Genomic DNA, 16,799 nt, shown 5'->3' on the forward strand with positions numbered 1-16,799 from the left:
TTACTTCTGGGTTTTGCCGCTCACGCATGTGCAGACGCTCAAAATGATGTCACACACATGCGCGGTAGTGGCGAAACACGACGCACGCGCAGACGCACTGCCGCATCTTGCGTTCCGTTCGGGATGCGAACGGGGCTCCGGAACTAATCCTGAGGTACCACTGTAAAGAAAAATTAGGTTTGCAAAACAATAATTACCATGTGGTTAGGACAAAACAAAAAAAAAAAATTTCTTTCCAGTAGCACCTTAAAGACCAACTAAGTTAGTTCTTGGTATGAGCTTTCGTGTGCATGCACACTTCGTCAGATACACTGAAACAGAAGTTGCCAGATCCTTCTATATAGTGAGAAGGTGGGGAGGGGTATTACTCAGAAGGGTGGTGGGAATGGGTGGTTGGCAGATAGCTGAGATGAGCCTGTTGACGGCTCTTAACGACTGCAATAGGTCTTACAGGAAAAAGCAAGGGGTGAGAAGGTGAAAAATGGCTTTGTCATGTATAATGAGATAAGAATCCAATGTCTTTGTTCAGACCAGGTCTCTCCATGGTTTTAAGTTTGGTAATGAGTTGCAATTCAGCAGCTTCTCTTTCCAGTCTATTTCTGAACTTAGTTGGTCTTTAAGGTGCTACTGGAAAGAAATTTTTTTTTTTTGTTTTGACTATGGCAGACCAACACGGCTACCTATCTGCATGTGGTTAGGGTAGATCAATGTGTCAGTGTCCACTTATCCCCAGTGTAAATATGACATATTGGCAAAAGTCAGAAATTGAAAGATAACTATAGCATGTACATGGAAATCGATTTCAGATTTGAGATCAGCATTGAAAGAACATATAAGAACAGTTGAAAAATCTCATGCAACAGAAAATGGAAAAAAAATTGTTCCCCAGTGATCTGTCTGAAGTCTCACAATATTGGGTATTCAGCAGTGCAGGGAAGAACAGTGTCTTTGATGTAGAGAAGAAGATAAAAATATAGTCATTGTTTTGCAAAGAATTATAGGATCTATCACTTGGGAACAACTACCTGAACCAAAGGCATTCATTTTTACAGCAAACTGAAATAAATGAGTTGTTTATATTAGATACATCATATAAAACCAATGCAATATGTTAGAAGAGAGTTCTCATTATAAAAACCGCTGCATGAAAATGCCAGGGGAACTTCATTTGACCTTCACTGGTTTCTTAAGTCCCCAAGATATGCAAGATAATTTTGTTTGACATTTATTTAATGACCAGCTTTGATATGCAACATTCACTTGGCCAATAGGTTATAAATTGCTTTTGGAACACTTGTGGGAATTTACTTTTGTTAAGAGGCATACACAATTGAAATTGAAGATAATATATTCATTACTAGAAACTCAAGATCATAAAGCTATAGAGAGATAGAAAGCAACATTTTCATCTCAAGGCCTTTGGGGAAGAAAAAATAACAAGGAAATGTCTTTGTCGCTATTGCAGACTATAGTTTCATCATTCTTTAAAAGGAACTGCAGTCAATTACTCCACTCAAGCTCTTTCTGCATCTCCTCCCTACAACTTCATGAACTGAGAAGAAGGCATCAGAATGCTGCTGGAAGGAGATAAAGAAGTTCTCATTCAGGTCAAAGCTGCAAGATGCAGCAAAAGAGCAAGAGAAATTAATGTGTTATGCCATCTTACAAATGATGCTTGTCTGGAGGGTTATGATTAATTTATAACCATTTGCCTTGTTAAAAAACACATGTCACATGTAAATGCATAGAAAGATAATAACAAGGCTGCAGTTCTTTAATCATAAATACTGTGATCTGGATTCTTTTCTAATTTCCACAGTGATAGTGGTAGAAAAGAGAAAGAGGGACAGATATTGGATTACAATAATTTAAAGATCTTTAGGAATGGTGCATGCTAAGCTTTTTCTTTTTAGCTTCCCAGACTAATGTACCTCAAATCATGCGTGTAGACTGCATTATAACAAGATATCAGAGGGCATCTGCTTAATCAATTTGCACAGGTTATTCTGAATGTGGTATTTGGTCTGCAGAATTCTGAATGGTATGTCAAGGACTGTCAAGGACTGGAAGGAGGAATAAACCACAGGGAGAGGGTACAATTGGTAGACAAAGCATCTAGGATATGGATGCAGGATTTCAAACATACCCTCTGATCCGCAGAAGTCCTGCCCAACAGCTATGCTGTACAATTTGGTTGGCACTGTCTGCTTCTCAGGGCTTCAAGCTAAAGGTAAAGGGTAAAGGGACCCCTGACCATTAGGTCCAGTCGGGGCCGACTCTGGGTTGCGGCGCTCATCTCGCTTTATTGGTTGAGGGAGCCAGCGTACAGCTTCCGGGTCATGTGGCCAGCATGACTAAGCTGCTTCTGGCAAACCAGAGCAGCGCACGGAAACGCCGTTTACCTTCCCGACGAAGCGGTACCTATTTATCTACTTGCACTTTGACGTGCTTTCGAACTGCTAGGTGGGCAAGAGCAGGGACTGAGCAACGGGAGCTCACCCTGTCACAGGGATTCGAACCGCCGACCTTCTGATCAGCAAGTCCTAGGCTTTGTGGTTAAACCACAGTGCCACCCGCGTCCCTAGGGCTTCAAGCTAGATGAGCTCAAACAAAGCTGTTGGGCAGGACTACTAAGGATTAGAAGGTATGCTTAAAATCCTGCTTTTGTATCCTTAAATTGCCTTGCCTACCAACAGTGCTGTGTATGTGTCTCAAATGTATAAGATCTCCTTCATTTGGTCAATTCTATTGCCTCTTTCCCTCCACATGATTGTCTTAGGCACATGTGAACCTACAACTGTGTGAAGAAAGCACCACAGGAAACACCAGAAGTAAGAGCCAAAGTAGATGTGAAATAAAATACATCTTTGTATTTAATGCCTAGGATTTTGTTTTGTTTTTTTAATGCAAATAGGAGCAGGTGTGTAGGGAGAGGGAATGTAATAATTTCTTCCCTGCTGCAGTCCTGCCAAAAATCCCTCCAATGATGCTGGTATTTGCCTTGGGAGGAAATCCCCTGCTGGCAACCCCCACCTAGTTAATATAATTTAAATATTAGATTACTGCAATGTGTTATACATGGAGCTGCCACTGAAGAAGGTTCGGAAACTTCAGTTGGTGCATAATTCAGTAGCCGGGTTGTTCACTGGGACAAGAAGATTTGAGCATATAACACCAATCCTGGCTGACTGCACTGGCTGCCAATTAGTTTTTGAGCCCAATTCAAAGTGCTGGTTTTGACCTATAAAGCCTTAAATGGCTCAGGATCGCAGTACCTCAAGAATTGCCTTCTCCCCACATGAACCAACCCCAGACCATGCAACCATCACCTGAGGCCCATCTTCGTGTGCCTTCTCCACATGAGGTCCAGAGGGTGGCAACATGAGAATGGGCTTTTCTGCAGTGGCTCCCTGTTTGTGGAACACTCTCCCCAGGGGAGGCTCACTTGGCACCATTATTATATATCGAGGTGCCAGGCAGAAACTTTCCTCTACAACCAGGCCTTTGGCCTTTAACTATCTGTGGCATTTAGAAGTGGATGGGCTGCATTCAGTGCATTTTCCCTCACTTGGTTTTAATGTATCTGTGTGGATCTTGGTTGGTTGGTTGGTTGCTTGGTTTGTAAGACACTCTGGGTTGCCTTGGACAAGATAAAGCAACTAATAAATTTAATAAATAATATTTTTAAAACAAACAGTAGGTTAAACGCAAGGATGCATTTAATATCAGATCTAGTTTAGCTCTAAGTAGCCATTTGCACAGCAGTATGCTTTTGAAATGGCTGCAGTTCTGGGAAAGGCTGGCCGAAATAACTAGTTCAGATGATATGCCCCTTCAAATGATTTATTTCTGGATATTATTCTTGTGAGGAGCACAAGCTGGAACAAACTGTTAAAGGCTGTGGCTGTACTTGTGATAGACTCACTAATTTATCAGTACAGCTTGTGATGTAGCGCTGAGATTGTCAATGGGGAACTTAATATTTCTCAACCTTCTTCAGAGGGTTACTGTAATGTGAGGCAGACCCATGTATGATTCTGCAGTCTGGTACATAGGCACCAGTGTTTGGAACCATGACATAAATCTCCAAGGATACATTGACAAACACCCATTTATCCACTCAAATGAGGACTAGAAACAGTTTTGTGAAAGGAAGGAAGGAAGGAAACAGAAAAGCTTGGGAGACCCCAAACTTTGTGCTGTAGGCCAGGCGCATGCAGAAAGCTGGCATTGCTTTCAGCTCAAAAGTGTCTGGCAACAGTGAAGAGAAAATGGGCACATCATTTCAACACTGCTGTAGATCTGCTAATTAAAAGAAGTGTACAACTGATGACAATACAGCTGCCCAAAGTTAATCCATTTTAACAACATAGAGAGTGTTTTGACACTCAACCTTTTGCAGCATGTCAGCTGAATGGATCAGAACTTGGCAGGCACTGCTAGAACCTAATTTGCTGCAATGATTAATGTTTTCTTCTACTTTGCTCTTTTATATTTGGTGTATACCTGTGAACGTATCATAAATCAGAGCTTACCTGTCATGAACCAGAGCGTAGCAGTCTTCATTCTTCAAAAATCCAGTAATCACAGGAATTGGCAGCCAAATCCTCTCGCTCTTTAGCTGTAATGAGGCAAATAGCAATGTATTAGCTGACTCCCTTCTTCCCGATATATAAAAAAATTCACACAGATGGCAAAATCCTACATAATACATTGTGGTTGTACAGGCATATTTCCTTGCAGTTTGGGGACTGCAACTGGACAATAAAATATTGCAATTTGACAATAAAATATGGTCCATGCAATCCAGAAAATGCCACACACCAATGTAAGTAAGTAAGTAAGTAAATAAATAAATACCTGAGATCTCAGCAGTTAATTCTGCACTTAAATCATACTGGTTGTATCAACAAGTGTTGCTCAGCTGATGGTGTAGCTTCCATTAACAAAATGGGGAAGAAAGTCATTTTCAGCTATTTCCTCACCCACCCACCCACCCAGAGCAGATTTAGGGTGGTACAGGGGCTGCAGCAGGGAGAATTAATTGCCAAAAATTGTTTACCATCATGTTCTGTTGACAGAAGCCTTACCACCAGACAAACAACACTATTGGACACACCCCTATCCTAAATCTGCCTAAAATCTCTATCTTTACTCTAAGGTACCTATTATGTTTGGGTACTTTGATTTAATAAAGGTTGTCTTTTCTTCCTTTCATTGCAATGTTATTCTTTGTCTTTTGAGGGATGCCTGAGAACTCATTTGAAACAAAAGGCAAATTATAAATCTTCAGATAAATAGGAATGGATATTTTCAGGGAATTTCAGAATGACTTTTTTGCTAACAATTACTAAGCTTCTGAAGCTTTGTACACTGCACTTTTTCTAGGGCAAAAAACCATGACGCTTTATTGATGTCATCCTTATAATCTGACCTTTCCTTGGTCCTGGTTCAAACAAAGTACTACAAACTGTTACGGCCTATTTCTGACACAGGTAAACTTGATAATTCAAATTCTTGTGGGATTGATTTTCTCAAGGTTTTTCCAAGAATCCACATGGAACACTTGAAGACCCCATTCTTACCGTATTTTTCCGTCTATAAGACGCCTCCTATTTGGGGGGGGCAGATTTTAAAAAATGGGGGAGATGTATCCATGCATAAGACACCCCCTAATTTTTGATATTATTTTTAGGGGGGGGACCTAATCTTATACACAGAAAAATATGGTACTTTTTATTGGAAGCCACTTTTCAGTCTTTATGAAGAAAAGTGGGCTAACAGCTTCTCAAGTAGATGAATAAATAGACCAGTGCATAAATGAGGAATCTATGACTGAATAACTGCTGTCACTCTGCTGAGTTGCCTTTGCTGGCAAGACTTGGAAAACAAGTTTTTCTACAACACATTGCATTTCATTGTCAAGCACAGATGAGTAGAATATTCAATAGAAGGGCAGCATATGTTAGAGAACTATATTGCTACAAGAAAAATGCCTTTGAGCAGAGAAATCATTTTAAAAAGTTTGGGTGGGGGGAAGAAAAATTGTTCTGGATATGCAATGTTGCTGGCACAGAATAAAAAGCATCTCCACCTGGTTACTGTAATGGAAAATGAGAGATAATGCCAAAGCATGACAAGATGTGTTTTTCTCTGACATGTGCCTGGGAGGAAAAGGATAAAATTGCATGCTATAAATAATGTCTCTGAAGTGAGTGCAAAGTAGTTAATCCTGCCTATATTTCATCTTTAACCGACCTTGGAATAGTCTATGCAAACTAATTAATCTGAGCAGTTTAGAAAAGCTAAATCTTGAAGGCATGTGATGCCCCAGTAAAATACTACTGGATTCTGCTATTGTTGTACAGAATGAATGGTGCCTCCTAGTTTGGCTACTGCTTAATTCAATGAGCTGTTGATAGAATATGACATTCTTTTTTATTCAGTTGTTTATCATAAATTTCTGTGTCGCTCTTGGCAGAAAACCTTACTGACATACCTTCCCTGAAGACTTTCAACCTGTAGGCCTGACTTGACCTTGAGGTCAAGAAGCCTTTGGTATTTTGCCCAAGGCCTCAAAACAGGTCATTCCACACTTGTCTTATTGCCAGATGCCAATAGGGACACTATCAATGGAGAGGACTGTAACTGAAGCATGAAGTCTAGAAGAATGTTTGAGTGATTGCAATCAACTTGCTCAACTTAAGGAGCACTTGAGCATACAGTCGTACCTCGAGTTATGAACACTGTGGGTTGCGCGTTTTCAGGTTGTGGACCGCGCCAAATCCAGAAGTACTGGAACAGGTTACTTCTGGGTTTCGGCGCTCGCGCATGCACAAAAACACAAAATGATATCACGAGCATGCGCAGAAGCGCCAAATCGCATCACACACGTGCACAGATGCAGTGCTTCAGGCTGCGAACGCTGCGGGTTGCAAACGTGCCTCCCGCACAGATCACATTCTCAACCCAAGGTATGACTGTATATATTTTAGCCCTGGCCACTTTTTCATGCCATGCACTCTTATACCAAAGTTCCCACTTGTGTGATCTTAATTCACTAAACCTGAGGAAGGACCAATATAGCTACAGAGTGTACACCTGGCTGGGTCTATTTTACATCTAGTGGTAGGGTGTGATTAGCTGCAGTTACTCAGAAGTCAATCCTCCATTGTAGGTGTGGCTATAAAGGAAGTGGGGAAGTCATTTTTATGTCTATTGACACATGTCGAAAGGAACTTTTAAATTTACTCCACCTCTTCTGAAGGCATATGGTGAGATTCACCTAACGAGTCCTGTCAGAATAATCCTTGCACATGGACTTCTGCTTGTGCAATGGAGCTTTCCTCCTCTCCTCCCTCTGTATGCCCCTCCTCCTTTTGGCTTGGCGGGGTGTGTGTGTGTGTTGTGAGAACTCTCCGAACAGCACATGGAGAGAGGAGAAGAAGAGTGTTCTATCTGGCAACCTGAAATGCTCGCCCGAATTTTACTGAATTCAAACTGAAAATTTTAAAGAATTCAAATTGCAATACAATAACATACAATATAAGAAATAAAAGAAGCAATTAAAATACAAAATACAGCATCTAGCACAGTAGGCTGCAGTTGCTACAACAGAAAAAAACAACAACATTAAGTGGTCTGCCAAGATCCTCTGCAATTTTGAAGTGGTCCTTGAGGAGAAAGTTTTGGAACCGCTATCCTAGACGTTTGACATTTCGTTATTTGACTCCTAATGTTAAAAAATATTTTATTGTTGGATCCTCCTTCCTTTAATATCACTTATTACTAAACAACACAGGAAAGACAAAACACCAGGACTAAAAATTGTCTTCCAGATGTACCCTGCAGTCATGACCAAAGTTGCTAAACCAAGGCCCACCTTGGAGACAAAAACCAAAATCAGCAACAATGGGGCCAGCAGGTTCCAGAATATTAGCAGTACTTATTATACCAAAGGCACCATGTTGGCTAAATTTGTTTTAGGCCATTTTGTGGCCTTAAAATGAAAGGACACTCCTGGAGCCTGTTGTCTGGTGTGGGTGGGGAGGAAGGAAGGTGTCAGTGCAATGCTGGGCTTTGCCTTGCTGTTGACAGCTCCTAGCGATGTTTCACCCCTAATCCTATATTGAAGGGGGGTGGAATCTGCCCCCTTCTCACCTTTAGCTACATTTCTGTAAATATGACAGGGTGGTCAAGAAGTGACAAATCAAAGTGGAATGTCAAAAGCAGCTGTAAAAAGATGCAAAACCACACACAAAAATGAGAAAGATACTGTTGCTCATCATTCTTAGCAGCTGTCCTCATTTTCATAAGGAGCCAAAAAGAAACCCACAACAGTGAGTCATCTCGCATTTGCATCCTTAGCAGTGAAGGATGATAATTTATAGAATTACCATTTTGCATTCTGCATATTGAATATGGAACAACTTCCAGTCACTAGTTCTAGTCCTTCTTCTGTTCTCACATATTAAAGTGGATTAGAATCTCCACTATATGTGTAAACATGTGTTCAAATGATAACTGAAATCCACTTTTTCCTATCCTTTAAATTAAATTTTACAAAGAGAATAGCTGAATCACATTAAAGGGAAATTAACTGTGATTAACTTCCATCAGGTTATATTGTAGTAAGCACGCCTACAGCTTGATCCTATGCATGCTTAGTGAGGAAGACATTGGTCAGACTCTACCTTAATAGTGCTTACTCTCAAGTGTTCATAGGATTGAAGCTTTAGTGGGTAAAACAGAATTATGGAAAAAGTAATCATTTGGTTTGACTATTAAGAAGTCTGTAGTTCTATACCCTATGCAATGACAAGAAGAAGGACCCATGACTTACAATGGGAGATACAAGGTACTGAAAAAATTATGTGCTTACTTTTGACACAATGCGCATACACTAGAAACATGTGGTCTTTACTCCTCAGATGGGCGGGGTATAAATAATAAATAATTATTATTATTTGTATGAACTTATCCGATTATCTGTTTGATGAATGGGTATTAATGTTGTACATTTCCCCATGAATTAAAAATGAAAGTGTTATGTACTGAAGTTCTCACTCTGGGCCAGCAGGGGGATACTGTAGATAGTTATGCAAATGAAGGATCGAAAGTGACGTTCAGTGATTGGATAGTTTTAGAAAATTGTTACAGTAACATGGTACTGGAGCTCTATATAAGCAGGCTGACTGAGCCCTTCAGCTCAGTTCAGTTCCGGCCTCAGAATAAAGAAGAGCTGTTTGAAGAATCGCTGTGTCGTCTGATATGTTTGCCCACAACTTAACAGAAAGAATAACTCAAATTTGGTCATGAAGGTCAGTGTTGCCAGCTTTACAAGTGAAGATGTACTGTTTGTACTATTTGTATCAGCTGTTGAATGGTTAGTCAAGTAGATAGTCTATGACAGGTGCCCCTTGGGGTTTGGTGCCCCAGGCATCTGCATGGTTCATCTATTCCTAAATCTGGCCCTGAACATCCTGTCTTGCTCCTTCAAGCAGCAAGCTGATAGGGGACAATTATCCCCACAATATCTGAACATCGTGAGGAAAACTGCTGGAGTTGTTATGGAAAAGATGACACCTCTTTAATGAAAGTCTGACTCACTCTGTAGGTAAATTCAGAAGCAGGAGACCATTCACACTAAGTTGTACATGGCACCAGCTATTATTGGTATATCCCAGGACAAACAGCTGATGCAGCCACATCCTTAGAAGATACTAACAATAGAAAATCAGCAACTGGGTTAGTTTCATGGCATCCTACATAACAGCCAATGCAACTGAATGTCGTGTTTTTGCTGAAAACAACTCTTCGTATTATATCTCTCAACAAAGTATGTTTTAATAAAGCTTAATATTCTTGTCTGCATGCTTTTGGCTATGCATGGAACTTGTTTACGAAAAATTAAATGCATTTTGAGGTAAAGTGAGCGCTTTTGCCAACATTTCCATGGCTTTTTGGCTGTTGTTGTTCTGATGTGGGAAGACCTCTTGGCCGCGGGCATAATCTCCCACTTTACATACAGCTGGCAAGTGAAAACAATATCAGAGCATCTCCGTGACACATGCGGCTTTTATACGGCAACCCTTTATACTTTCCTGCAGTTTCCTTTGAAAATGCTTAGAACAACTGTGTCTGTTTCCTTTCATTAAGAATACGTGTTGTTTGAGCCAAAAGAACAGGACAAAGCCCATTAATTCTGTTCAAAATTGCTCTGCCCTCCACACACATTGTTTGGCTAGATACCTCTGTCTCTAAAAGGAGTTTTATCCACTAGAAACCTGTAACGTGTTAACAGCTATTAATTGGAATGTTCCTTGGAGTTACAGGAGATAAATAGGCTGTTAGATTGGACCAACATCACATACATTTTTTAAAAAATCACATTGTCAGTTGCTATTAGATAGGTCAGATTAGTTGAGGCTGCTGGATTTATTAATATTATGTATGGATCTATCTCCCTTCATTTACCCAGAAGAGATAGTTTCCATAATTATGGTATTTCAGATTCATTAAATTTATTTCAGCTAGTCTTGTCTCATCACCAGAGACACATATGAGAATAATCACTTCATACATTTCTGTATTTTGATAAATATTAACCCTATTAGATCAGACCAAAGGCCCATCTAGTGCAGCATCCTGCTTTCACAGTGGCCAATGAGATGCCTATGGGAAGCCCTCAAGGAGGTCCTGAGGGCAACATCACTTGCCCCACTTGTAAGCTTTATCATACTGCCTCTGGCATAAGTACTAGAACATATCTATCATGGCTATTAGTCACTGATAGCCATATCTGTTACAAATTTGCTAAACCCCCTTTAAAGCCAGCAAAGTTGTTGTCCGTCACATCTTGTGGAAGTCAATTCCATAAGTCAACTATGTGCTATGTGAAGAAGTACTTCCTAAATTTCCAACATTCAGCTTCTACTACTATGAGGGAATCTGCAAGGTTGTGGCTCTGGACACTCGTGAAAAGTTAATGTTGCTTAAAGGAAAATGCAGGAAAGACATGAAAAACCAGGTGGACTGCTCACAGTAAGGGCAAAATCAGACACTACTTTAACTGCCTCATTAGCTCCCAGGCCTGGATGCTTTAGCTAAGAGGACAATTTTTATCAGGGCCACAGTGCACAGAGTGGGGAGGGAGGCTGAACCTTTCACTCCTAACCTGTAATTTCAATCACACACACGCTGAAAGTAATAGCCATTTTTAAAAGCTCCCAATGAAGCCAGGCATGGTTGCTAACCACCCAATAAAGAAAAATACTGTTTGTCCCATCCTGCCTCCCCTCACACATTTTTTTTTCTGAAATAGAAGTTATAGAACAGCACAATCTCTCATACTTAACAAAAGTGTGTTTATGCATGGGTTGCTATGTTTGGAAATAAAAAGACCTACAGGTTTCAGTAGATTGGATCTTCCATCAAGTGGGGCAGAATAATATATTTTAGTTTTGCCACCTGTGAGTTAAACCAATTCTCTATAACTGAAGGTCTGGGAAATGTTACTGAATGTTGTCTCTCTGTGTGTGTGTTAACGAATATGTGTTTTATAGTCTTTTCTCCCTCACCTTCTCAGGCTCTGCCGTTCCTTTAGCTTGTAATAATGCTAGTAACTTCACCACCCAGGTCTGGCCCTCTGTTTTCCTCCAAATAATTTGTGTTGATAAACTCCAGTTCCACTTGACAATTTACCACTGGAAGAGAGAGAGAGAGGCTCAGCCTTTCTGAATGACTAGCATGAAAGCAGCACATGAAAGCGATGTATGTCATCAATGAAAGTGGCCGCCCTGGCATTTTATTTCCTTCTGGCATTAATACAAGTTTCTAAAGAGTTAAATATACTTTATTATATGCTGCAGGCAATGATTGGTACATAAAGATCAGACCACATGGTAACCCCCCCCCAAAGGAAAACCCTCCTTCGGGGCTGCACATTTGTTTCTAATTTGGTGGTTAGCAAAAATGCTTCTATTTATGCTTCTCATTAAGGACCATAGTGCTTCAGATCCAGGAAGATGAGGGCTCCTTCCTTCCATTACATTTTAAGAAAAGCAGTATGGTCTCAGAAATGCATCTCCTTTCTTCCTCTTGCTTTCCCCTCCCCACATCTTAGCACACTTATTTTCAAAACAGCCATCAGTAGCCAAGCTATTAGTGAGTCTGTGAGAAGTGAGTCCTGTTATTCCACTGGTCCTATAAGCAACAAATAACAAGATGGGATAACAGCCCTTGACAATAGTTTTCCAAACATTATCTTTAACAGTATGAACTCATGGCCCAGTTATATACTCCAAGGTACACTATTAGTGACATATAAGAGGTAGCTAAGGACCCCACCACCCCTTTCCCACCAGCAGCTGGTAGAAAAGGCTGTGCCACTTGGCTCCATTATTAGGACTTGGCTCTGTGTCCATCATGCGAACCGTGTTCCTTTCAAGCTGCAGGTAGCTATACTGTACTAACCATGGGATTTCTAAACATTTTTCACAACACCTTTTTGACCTCAGACATTGGGGGAAGGATGGAAGAGGAGGCAGGCCCACTGACAAATTATTACACATAGGATTGTATCCAGTGTTAGTTTTACACAGAGTAGAGCATGCCTAGTTTTCATTGATTCTTTTCAGTGGTCTACTCTGTGTAGAATTTCATTTGATACAACCCAATATCTAACAGGTTTTCATAGCAGCTTTTTGTATCAGTAAGTCGTCCAGACAGAAAACTGTTGTAAGTGGAAGTATAATATTGTTTAGGTGGTGCAGTGGTACTAAGCACGCACGTGGCTCTGCCTCACTTGTCTAATGTAGAATGCCATGTTAGCCTCTGCCCATCTGGTGTCATGTGTGGCAAAATTGGTGGCTTCATTGGACATCTAAGACCAGTAGATACAATTACTCCAGAAGAAATTGTATGAATAATGCTAGATTAAAAGTATTCTAGGTACTGCATGTACGTATATCTTCAAACCCTTATTAATAATAGTAGCCTTACATGCATTTGTTTTTCTCTGAGCGGTTATTATTATACCTAAGATTATCTGCATTTTTGTGACTGTTTCATGAGAAAAATTAAGACTGGGAATGTGAGATTATCTGTAAACGGAGGAGTTTCTTGTGCTGGAAGGATGCCAGGGATGAAGGAGTCTAAAGCATGCTTGGATCAGATAATCAACATACAGAGAGTGGGAGGTAAGCAACAACCAGATACACTTGGCAAAGAGCTTTACAGAATCCTCTGACAACTCTTTCTTGCTATTTGGATCTTCAGTTGCTCTACAATATGGTTTTCTGCTTTCTAAAATCAATTACATTGTGTGGTTCTAGGGTGGAGATTGGGATATGGCATATACGTCTCTCTTTCTCTCTCAACTTAGGGATCGGTTGACAGTGGTTTGTAAAAAGAGCTGGTGCTCGCAATGGGCTTGGAAAAGAATAAAGAGAGACAACACCCAGCACTGGAATGGAAATAGGCCACAGCTTCATTAAATCCCCGAACAGTTTGGCAATAGAAGGCAAGGACCCAAATGATGGATAATGAAATGGGTGGGACAGTGACTGAGGGCAGAGTCCAATGCAGGGAATTATTGCTCTTATCCAGTCTGGGTGGAAGCACTTGCTCTCAACTTACTTTTGAATTTCAAAATAGAAAGTACTGGAACAGAAGAGAGAAGTCCTCACCATTCCCCAAATCTAGTCGTCAGAGCCCAGCTCTCCCCTTCCCTCCTGGAAAGCAGAAAGCCTCATTGGGAGCTAAGGAGGACATCAACCAGTTTTCTCAGGATGGATGAACAGGAGTTGAAAAGAAAGGACTCAGCCTTGTTGCCTTGGACCAGGCAACACCTTCTCAGGTGGGGACAGATTCCCCTTCCCAACTGCAGCGCGTGCCTGCAAGCTCCCACCACAGCACAGGGATTTCACAAGTAACCTTTGCCACACTTTGCCTTTGAAAGCTTTGTGGGTGGGTGTTGAAATCTATTGGGATAGCTCCATAGCTCCTGTGTAGTCCTGAACTCCTTCGACTCTTGAATTTTAAGCTCTGTTTCTATTCTGCCCAATCAAGCCCTTTTGTTGCCTAGTTTGAAGTTGTTATAACTTAATGCTTGGCGCTGAGCCTGTATCATGTTTCCAGAATAAAGATCCTTTTCTTACTACCAGGTAATCATCATACTTGAGGTGGTAACCAGGGCAGACCCCAGGAAGCAACAGCTTTCTGGCATTGTCAACTGACAGCCAACCTCCATCCATAGTGATTCTTGTGTAGTACCACCAGTCAATTGGCAGATAACTTAGTGAGAAGATGTTCCGTGAGTGACTCTTTGCCTTCTATAGCCTGGGAGCACTTGTAGGAATGTAGCTCTTGCTCATGTCCACCCCTGACAGACAAGATTTAGGGACAGCCATGTTCCTCCCCCCTCTGTAAAAACAGTATATTGTCACATAGCATCCATTCCTAGAGGTATTCTCCCAATTTAGTTTGATTGTACACCAGTATCCAATTACATAACTTCTGACTGGAGATGAAACATTAAATATGAGAAGAAGAAATGAAATGAAATATGAAGCATGTATCATCAGAAAGTGCTCATATATGAATCTTTATAGATAATATTAATTGACGTGTTAAAGATCTATCAGAATGTTACAATTTTCATTTTTTTAAACATTGACAACTTTTGACTTTTTCAAAGAAATTCACAACCAAACATGTTCACAGCTATTCCTGAAAGCCTTCTCGCACTGTTGTGTACCTAAAGTATGTCTCAAATCAATGTTAAGTTTGGAAACTTACTATGGCAACAGGGATAGTTATAGATATATATTTTAAGAGCATTAAAACTATGCAGATGTCATAGAAGTTTAGCAAGAGAATGTTTGGGGTTTTTTTAATTTCAGAGAATAAAAATATAAACAAACTTTATCATACAACTGCCATATACAATGAAATTATTTTATATGATAATTTAAGGTTTCTGTATTTGGGGGACCACTTAGAGCCTGTAGGCCCTTCATGTACCACACACCCTATACACCCTACATTACTGCCCCTGGCCGGTAACCTAGGCTTTATCGACAATGACCTTTTTAATGTTATTAGAACTATATTAGCTATACCGTTCTAAAACATCACAGGAATACTGCCAAAAAAAATGTGTCTTACCTTAAACGTTCCTTCAAAACATCAGTTTCCTTTACTGCCTGGTACCTGGTTGCTCTGCAGTGCCCTCTGGTGTTACATTTTAATAACACATTATAGTTGTATCTTGGCTCCCGAACACCTTGGGAATCGAACGTTTTGGTTCCCAAATGATCGAAAACCGGACGTGAGTGTTCCGGTTTTCAAACATTCTTTTGGAAGCCAAATGTCTGACAGGACTTCTGCGGTTTCTGGTTGGCTGTACGAGCTTCCTGCAGCCAATCAGAAGCCATGTTTTGGAAGTTGAATGTTTTGGAAGTCGAACGGACTTCCGGAACAGATTCTGTTCGACTTCCGAGGTACAACTGTATTTTAATAACACATTATTAACATTACCAGCAAAACATAATGTGTCCATTACATTTTGAAAATTGTTCCTTAACGTTATAAACCATGAGTGTAGATCCACCCCTAATATACAGACTTCGAGCCCTGAATACAGTGCTGAAATGGTGCTGAAGACCCCTCAAGCCAAACCAGGCATATTTTCCTCCGCTACTGATCCAGTCTACTCAAACTGTATTTCTAGAGTAAAGGTGACCTATGTCCCAAACCCATTCACTCCAGCTATGCCTATTTTTCCACCATGCTGCTGCTGCCTGGTGTTCTAATATTTCTAATATAGATATGGGTCTGGGCTCTCAGAGCATGAGACAAGCCTTCTTAGGAAGGCACAATCATTGCTAGAGGAGGTATACTAGACTTGTGTGTGTGTTTTGCCTAGTTTTGTGTGTTTAATTTGTATGGGCTCTGTATTTATATTTTTATTTATAGAATTATTTATGGGTCGCCTCAAGGCAGCTTACACAGTATTAAAAAAACCCACATAGAAAAAGAAACTTACAATAGCTGTGATATTAACAATCCTTTAAAACAGAGGCCAGCTAAAACAAATAAAACAACAAAAACATTCCTGCAGGCATAGAAAAGCCATCCATCTTAATAAAGCTTTCTAATAATGAAGGCTTTATTTAAGAGAGGGTGATCCAAAATAAATGAGCTTTTAAAGCCTGCTGAAAAGTTCGCAGCACGGGGCCCAAATGAATTTCTGGACAAACCTGCCCTTCTAAAGACCAATCCATAGATCACAGTCTGCTGTCTCCATTGATGGTGCTGAGAACCAATCACACTTCTCCCTGACTGCAGGTGTTTTGGGGTTCAGTGGGATCTCCCACTTGGATATCACAATGAATGTGTTATGGCATCTTCCCTTTTTGGTTCATGCATGAGGTAGGAGACAAGTGAATTAACTTTGTACTGCCTTCCCTATAATTTCTGATACAGCTTCTGAGCCGGGGAGTTGAGTGTGTTACAGGAATCTCCATTTTGTCCCTGGAAAGATGGGAAGCTGGAAATATTTAGCTGAAGTAGTTGTGTGTGAGACAAGGAAGCATTTCATATTTGAACAATTCATATTGATCAAAACATTTCATATTGATAAAAAGCTGAATTCATGCCAATCAGCTACTTTGTATACTAAAATGGCAGTTTTCTTGGTGCACAGAAGTCTTTGCACATCTAGACATTTTGGTTCCAACAGATATTTCTTAAATTATTAAATTGAATCTGAATAGGTTGATTCAGGGGGTTTCCAG

The 16,799-nt window shown here is 40.4% G+C and overlaps 1 long non-coding RNA gene across 3 annotated transcripts in view; it reads right to left on the reverse strand.

Moving 5' to 3' along the window:
• Positions 1-117: 117 nt before the first annotated feature.
• Positions 118-16,799, reverse strand: part of LOC310766460 — a 132,800-nt gene continuing 116,118 nt past the window's right edge. The window contains exons 4-5 of one of the 3 annotated variants that reach the window (XR_014550165.1): positions 4,536-4,621; positions 118-160 (exon numbers count right to left, since the gene is read on the reverse strand). This is a non-coding gene — a long non-coding RNA (uncharacterized lncRNA). Of the gene's footprint in view, positions 161-2,515; positions 4,622-11,579; positions 11,706-16,799 lie in introns of those variants that run through there. The other 2 variants (XR_014550167.1, XR_014550166.1) reach the window with 2 other exon arrangements.

This window comes from Podarcis filfolensis (assembly GCF_964270895.1).
Source record: "Podarcis filfolensis genome assembly, chromosome: 7".
In the NCBI taxonomy this organism is placed as follows: domain Eukaryota; kingdom Metazoa; phylum Chordata; class Lepidosauria; order Squamata; family Lacertidae; genus Podarcis; species Podarcis filfolensis.